This window comes from Calidris pugnax, unplaced genomic scaffold (assembly GCF_001431845.1).
Source record: "Calidris pugnax isolate Ruff unplaced genomic scaffold, ASM143184v1 scaffold42, whole genome shotgun sequence".
NCBI lineage: Eukaryota > Metazoa > Chordata > Aves > Charadriiformes > Scolopacidae > Calidris > Calidris pugnax.
In genome coordinates, this window is record NW_015090920.1 from 4,337,626 (window position 1) to 4,345,543 (window position 7,918).

The following is a 7,918-nucleotide window of genomic DNA, read 5'->3' on the forward strand; positions in this document are numbered from 1 at the left end:
GTAAGGCTTGGCCTCTGGGCCTCACCCTGCCGTTGTGTTCCAGCGGACAAAGCGGTGTCGATGGAGCAGGGGCTGTGTTACCGCTCGGCGGCCGGAGCCTTCTCTTCCTCCCCCCCTTCCCCCCCCCCCCCCCCCCCCCAGAGCATCCCCCGGGGCAGAGATGCAGGCAGGGGGGCTTGTGGTACCCTCTCCTCACCCCCTGCTAGATGTGAGCCCTGAGCGAGGGGTCTCAGCAGATATTTTCTGAGCAGGAGGGTCTGGTGTAACAACCCGAGTCCCCTCAGCGTAATAAAAAGTGCCAATAAAGTATCTCATTTATTCTGATAAACTCCCCCCTTCTCTCCGATGACACCCCCATAGCCTTTTCTATCAATAGGGCATGACACCCGCTAGCTGGGGGTGGGATATGAAGTTGGCACCGCAGCCGTGGCCTCCTCGTTTGCCATCCAGCCCCGCTGATGAGAGCCCGTCGCTGAATTCATTAGGGCTGGGAGGCTGCCGGCTCGGGAGCAAACTTTATCACAGACACCTCACGGAGAAGTTGAAGTAATGTTATGAAAGAATGAAAAATACATTGGGGAGCCGCCTGGAAACTGAAGTACATTTTGATTTAACTTACATTAACAGAAACCTAATGTAAAAGTGAAGGGATCTAACAAAACCATTAATAATTTAAAAATAATTACAGATAGTCTATCCTTACTATTCATAACCACTCAACATTTTAGACAAAGAAAGCTGAATATTCTTCGTGGGAGAAAGATGTGAGCAGACTGCTGAGCAGGAGCCGTCCAGCTCCTGCCACCTCTCCTCTGCCCACGTATGTCACACAGTCCCCATGGTACCATCCAAAAAGTACTTTTCCCAGAGAGAGGGTGAAAGAGGCTGGAGGTGGTGGGTAGGTCCAGGGCTTTTTGGCAGGTATATGGTATGGATTTCAACTCCTCCTTCTTGCTGGAGTTACTGCTAGAGGTGGGCTCAGTCTGGCTGGGGACACCTCACACCTCCTTGGGTTCTCTTGAAGCTCTGTCAGCCTTGGAGGAGCCTTGGAGGAGCCTTGGAGGAGCTGGGAAAGGCCTTTTCCATCCACAGCCTTGGTTGACAGCACTGGAACCGGTGACTTTCCTGTCCCACGCTGTGCTGTGCCATTTAACCACAGCTGATACCAGCACCATACATCATCTGCTTGGCTTGCCACAGCTCCATACAGAAGTTATTTTTAATGCATCCGTCTTAATTCCAGTTTCCATCACATGTTTTATAGCTCAAGGGTCTTGGGCATCCTGCAAGGCCGTGATTTTGCCCATGTTTCTGTTTGGGGTTTTTTCTTTTGAGATACGTCTGCTGTCCAAACACTGGGTAAAATCAAAGCAGCTGGATATGAAGCAAACTTCGGGGCTTTTCCTTACAGGTAAAGATGAAATTGTAAGGAGCGAAATTCACAGGCATCAAGTGGCTTCTAAAGGAAAAGAAATATCGGACAATACAAAGCAGGTTAGAAATTCAGAATTAACTCTCACAGGAACCTACCTTACAAATAGCCTCACAGGTGGGTTCCCTTCCTAACCACTTCCCCAGTCGCTTCTTGCACTGAAAACATTAAGATCTCATGGGTCATTAAAAAAAAAAAAGTCCTATAAATCACACTGTGGATGTCCTTCTTGCTGATTTAGACAAAACCCCGGTATCTTAGATTACCCTTCATTAATGATTTTCATTAATTTCCCTTGTTAGAGATGTATTATCACAAATCATATTCCAAACGCATCCCCTAATTAGGCACAAAATTCCTCTCTAGCTCCGCGTGCCGTTCAGAGGGAGCAATGAGAAGGGCCGAGCCTGGTGCCCGGGGGCTGGTGGCAGGCAGTTGGTGTGACAACACACAGTGCTTGCACATCAGCCATCTTTCGGGACTAACTTCGCCCTAACTCAGAGAAAATACTTTGATTTTCCATTTGCTCATCGACATGGGCACGTTCTCAGCCCAGAGCTCTTAGCCCTTCCAAATTTGCAGTGTCCTCCATCTTCTTCTGCAGTCTTTTAGAGGTAAATCCGAGTTCCTTGTCCCCCCCACTTCCACCATGGGAGGTGTTGGCTGATCTCTTTATGTGCCCCCAGTATCCACCAGGAACCACAGAGCATCTTTCCCTTTTCAGCCAGGAAGGAAAACTCTGACAGGTGATAAGCATTGAAAAAGGTGATGAAAACCTCATGTTTCTGAGAGGTCAGGCTGTCACCAACGGAGAGATATAATGTTAAAAATGGTTTAACAGTTGGGTCACTGGGTCAGCACTTGGACCCTGGAGCCATTAAATACTGTAAATACTGTAAATACTTATTTAGGTAGACAGGGTCCTGCGGCCCCACGCGAGAGGTGGATGATGTACAGCTGTGGCATTTGGTGTGCACTGTGAGATGTTCTGTTCTCCCCTTCATTCAGGGTCCACACAGTCAGAGCGTGATGGAACCTGGCCCTGGCTGGTGAAGAAGGCCAGCTAGCACAGCATCTGCCAGAAATATTAGATCCCTGCAGGACCAGGCACGCCAAGCTCAGACACACCTGCATAAGAGCAATGATAATGGTGGTGGGGGCCCCACCTTATATGTGGACATAGACACTTGTCTACATTTCACTCAAAGCTAATCACAAAACTTCGTGTTTTGGGTTTTTTTTTTCCTCTTTTTTTTTTTTCTTTTTTTTAAAATTCAGTAGAAATGCATTCCACCTTTCCTACAACCTCTGGGCACACATCAAAGCCCTTCCCTTCACACGCAGAACATGGGCAGGAAGGGCCTGCCTTCTCCTATCCCTTTTTATAAATGAAATATTGTATGTTCTGAAGACTGTTAATATAATGAAATCAAATTGTGAAATGCCTCTGCAACTCATATCAACATTTCCTATTGGAAGCAGCCCGTTAGGACTAAGTTATCACCTATCTCTTGCAGTCCTGAGACAGCAATCAAATTCCAGCGAAATCTCTTACCAAAGGCAATCAAGTGGATCAATGGGAGTTTTGCCAGTAACATCAAGCCTGATGAAATAGTTCTTGTGTTAAGAACTGCAAATATACACATGGAAAAGAGGACAGATTGGAAAACGGGACTGGGGAGATAAAGAAAAATATGCAGAAGAAATGATACCCAGGAAAAAAAAAAGTACAGGAGATCAGTAATGGACTGACATATGTAATGAACCCAAAACAGAGTTTTAAATGCAGACAACTCAGTTTGTAGCCTGTAACACAAACTTCTGTCGAGGCATTTACTCAGAAGGACTCTTACTCACACACCCTGCTTTAAATATTTTGCGGAACTGGGATGAATGAAACCTGTGCTTAACTGCTTTCCTGTCTGTTCTGAGGGGGCAGACCTGGGACAACCCACAGAGGCTGTCACTTTAAAACTTTCAGATGTCATCCTCAAGCTGCGTTATGTCTGCATGTGTGTCTGTTGCTGTGTATTTATAGTAAATATAGCATTTTTACTCGTTAATCCCTTTGCAGTTACGTTGCACAGGTAGGTACCCTGACATAGTGAAATTATTTGAGTAAAATGCATTTTATTTTTATTGTTTAGACCAGCACCTTTCCTTGGAGTAAGCAAAGTTGTTGCTGCACACCAGTGAAATTGAGGTACTACTTCCTAACAGGTCCCAGCATCCCTGGTTTTCCCAGTGATTTGGGCTCCCAGTGTGCTCTCCAGCCTCCAAAAATATTCCTGCTCAGTCCAGACACTGTAGCCCAAAGTGGGCCAAAATGGTGGGGTTTTTTTTCTGGGTAGTTTTGTTGTTGGTGTTGTTTTTTGTTTGTTTTGGTGTGGGTTTTTTTGCAAACTGCATTTTTACTCGTTAATCCCTTTGCAGTTACGTTGCACAGGTAGGTACCCTGACATAGTGAAATTATTTGAGTAAAATGCATTTTATTTTTATTGTTTAGACCAGCACCTTTCCTTGGAGTAAGCAAAGTTGTTGCTGCACACCAGTGAAATTGAGGTACTACTTCCTAACAGGTCCCAGCATCCCTGGTTTTCCCAGTGATTTGGGCTCCCAGTGTGCTCTCCAGCCTCCAAAAATATTCCTGCTCAGTCCAGACACTGTAGCCCAAAGTGGGCCAAAATGGTGGGGGTTTTTTTCTGGGTAGTTTTGTTGTTGGTGTTGTTTTTTGTTTGTTTTGGTGTGGGTTTTTTTGTGGGTTTTTTTGTGGTTTTTTTTTTGTTTGTTTTTGTTTTTTTATTGAGGGAAAATTAATTTTTCTTTTTTGAGCTTGATATAGATTTTAATAATTATATAGATTTTAATAATGATATAGATTTTAATAATGCTTGTGGGTATTTTCGAATTGAGGGGGTTGGACCTGACAAAGCATTTACAAGCATTAAAACTTGCCTGCTTTAAGTGCTGACAGCTGTGGGATGGCTTTTAATGAGGAGGGATGTACTCGGGAGTGCCCTGCCAGTGGTCTGTCTGGGGTTGGTGGCCCTGAGAATGTCCCCACCGCGGGTGGGAAGGAGGGCAGGCAGCTGAATTAATGTCACCCCACCTGTATGGATACAACCAGGGCACCCTGGAGGGACAAGAGAGAAAATTAAAGACTGCGAGGGGCTGCTCCTCTGTTTTTTCTCAGGAGGCCACGGCAGCCCAGGTGCTAGGGAGATGGGCTCAGGACCAGGATCCTTCCCCCAAACGGAGGGCAGGCAGCTGAATTACCGTCACCCCATCCATATGGATACAACCAGGGCACCCTGGGGGACAAGAGAGAAAATTAAGGACTGCGAGGGGCTGCTCCCCTGTTTTTTCTCAGGAGGCCAGGGCAGCCCAGGTGCTGGGGAGATGGGCTCAGGACCAGGATCCTTCCCCCAAACCAGCCCCAGGTGATGCTTTAGGGTGGTGGGGGTTGGTGGCAGCTGAAGCTCGTTTGTCTTTCTGTGAGTAAAACTGGGACACTCTGGGTTCACCAAAAGTTTGTTCTGGGAGGTCTGACCTTGGGAGGTGCTTCCTGAGGGCCTGGAATCCCCCCAGATAGACATCTATTCGCTGCCCAGCCTGGGTCCCCACTGCTGGTTTCCAGGGAATAGGGAAAATTCCTCTCTCTTCTCAACCAGAGCCAAAAAGCAAACCCTCCTCAACATCCCCAGTGATCCACAAGCTGTGAGGCTCATACAAGAGGTATGTCCTGGAATGAAATGCAATTGACTTTTTACTTTGTGTCTCTGTTATACCTGATGTCCTTCCATGTCCCCAGTATGACAGCTCACAGCTTATCATAGTATGTTGCAGCATGCTATATTTTGATTTGTATGTAATAATGGGCATGATATTTTATTAAAAAAAAAATAAAAACCCTCAAAGGTAGGAGAGATGTCCATTTAGGGAGGGGATGGTTCAGTCTGTACTCATTAACTGCTAAGAATATTTAAAAATTAAGCAAAGGACCAGAAAAACTCAGGAGCTTGACATGTAAGGGTTACATGCTTGGAGGACAAAGCAACTTAAGTTCATCAGTTAGTAAGGTCCACCTGCTTTAGATACTAAAGTGGGGGGGGAGAGGGGGAAGAGGGAGGTGGAAAAACCACAAACCAAAACAGGTGGATAGAAAGAATATCCTCTCGTAGGCACGTGAGGGGAAGAAGGTGATGAAAAGAGTATTATTTGCTTCAAAATTGTGCTCTAGCTGTGGATGGGAACCTGTGGGCTGTGTGGACCCTGCTTGGGGAGGCTTGTAGTACTGCTATTTTGGGACCTGCTGCAAAAGTCAGAAGGCTTGTGTGGGGCTTGGTGTTCAATATTCATATGGTCATGTTTTAGCAGGAGTGAGTTCTCTACACGCAGCTGTCGTTTTCACAGTCGTGTAGATAAGCTGTGTCAGCACAGCTTTTATAAATCTTATTTTTACCAAAGATTTATGATATAACTGTAAATGTGCGCTCTGGACTGGTGTCTTCCATGGAGGGTTTTAGCGAGGGATCTTGTTTTTAAAGGGTTGGTGCATTTATTTTCTATGTCTAAGATGCATGATGAAAAATGTAGTTTATAATGCGGCATAATAAAAATGGATAGTCTGTGAGGGGATAGCAGACTTACTCCTGTGCCTACACAATATCTGTTTCAGTAACACTTTGATAATGATTTCACATATATGGTATAGTGGTGTGACAGTGCATCAGGCAATGGTGAGAGCTGCTGGGTCAACTCTGACCTTGCCAAGACCACTACATGTGTACAAAGCAGCCAAGCTGGGCAAAGAGGGAGGGAAGAAATGGCTAAATTTTGCTTTTATTCATTCCACTTGAAGCTCAGAAATAACTGAGCGAATTGGAAGCATCTTTGCTGAACGAATATAGGTGTGAACGCTCCAAACATTTCAAGGCTTTTACAAAATTTAACCAGACCTGAGAATAGCTGGGTAGCTTTCTTCTGAGAGCTAACACTGCCTCCTGTACTGCTGTTTGGCAAGAGTCCCTATTTTAAAGAGGCAGCCCAATTTTACATCTGTTTTTTAGAGAGGCTGCATTCGCTATTTGATTCTGTGTGGTGTTGCCATATCTGTTTATTTCACTGTTATTGTGATAACTTTTTTTTCCCCCACTCAAATCAAGCTGTTTACACATAAAATGGTGGAAAACAACAGATCTCTATATATCGGTATGAATAGTGGCTGGTTTTCCCCTTACTCGGGGACTTTGTGCGCTTAAGGTGCTACAGGCTTCTGGAAAGCAAAAGCCAGGGGAAAGACAAAAGAAAACTGGGCTGGTGCATTCTTCATTATGGCAAAGCTCCTGCCAAGCTAAAGGGCAGCCATCAAATGAGTTTCATCTGAAGCTAGAGGAGAGACTTAAGCTGTGCTAGTACTACTAATACTGACAAACTGCCAAGTGAAACTCACAATCTTGTTTTGGCGGCTTTTTGGTGGTTTTGTGTTCTGTGGTCAGGGTTTTTTTGGGAGGGGAGGGGAAGTTAGGTTTGGTTGTGTGTGGTTTTTTTTTTTTAGTTAAAGAAATAATTGACAAACCAGAGATTATAAGAACTTAGTTGCTTAGTGTATATGCACAGTTAACTTTTGAGATCATCCTCCCTCTTTATATTACACAAGCAGAAATTCCTATGAATGTTATCACTTCCCCAGTTCATTAGCTAATGCACTAATGTAATTGGACCTTAAATACCATACTGGCACACATCAGAATATTAAGATTTCAGGTTATCTCAGTTGTTAAAAATTAATCTAGACAGGAGGGAAAAAAAAACAATTTACTGAGTGGTTGGGATGAGGAGCACAGTAACCCCACAGCAGTTGCTACTTGCACTGTTTAATGTACCCCCTGGGGTGGTACTTGGATGCCCCAGTGCTGAGCATCAGTGTGACTTGTGTAGAGAAAGGAGAGGTCCCTGCTGGGCTGTGAGTATGGGCAGGGGGTGAGGGGTGTGTGCTGTCCATGAGTGCCACCAAGACCTGGCGAGGAAGGCGAGCTGTCAGGCAGGAGGATGAGTTCGCTCTGGGTTAATGTGATGGGTTTTATTATCATAATCTGAGCTGATAACCTGTGCTTGCCCAGGACTTCCTCTGTTTTCATAACAACAAGATAAGAGAGAGCTCTGAAGAAAGGTGCTGGGTGCTCAGGCTCAGTCTGTTAGCTGCGGTGGGTGACTGTGGGTGGTTTGGGTTTGTAATTTCCAGAAGCAATTTGCACAAGAAAACAAAGCACTGACTCAATGAGGTGAAGCAAATATCATACATTTCAGTACTTTTTCAAAAATTATTTTTCATCCCTGCACTTAGCTAACTCAATCCAGGATTCTCCTTTTTCTCCCCATCAGAACTGAATTACATCAAGATTTTGCTTTCAAGATTATGCTCCAGAGAACTCTAAACAAAAACGCTGGGGCTTGTGACTGACAAACAATGTGTTTGGGGTTTAG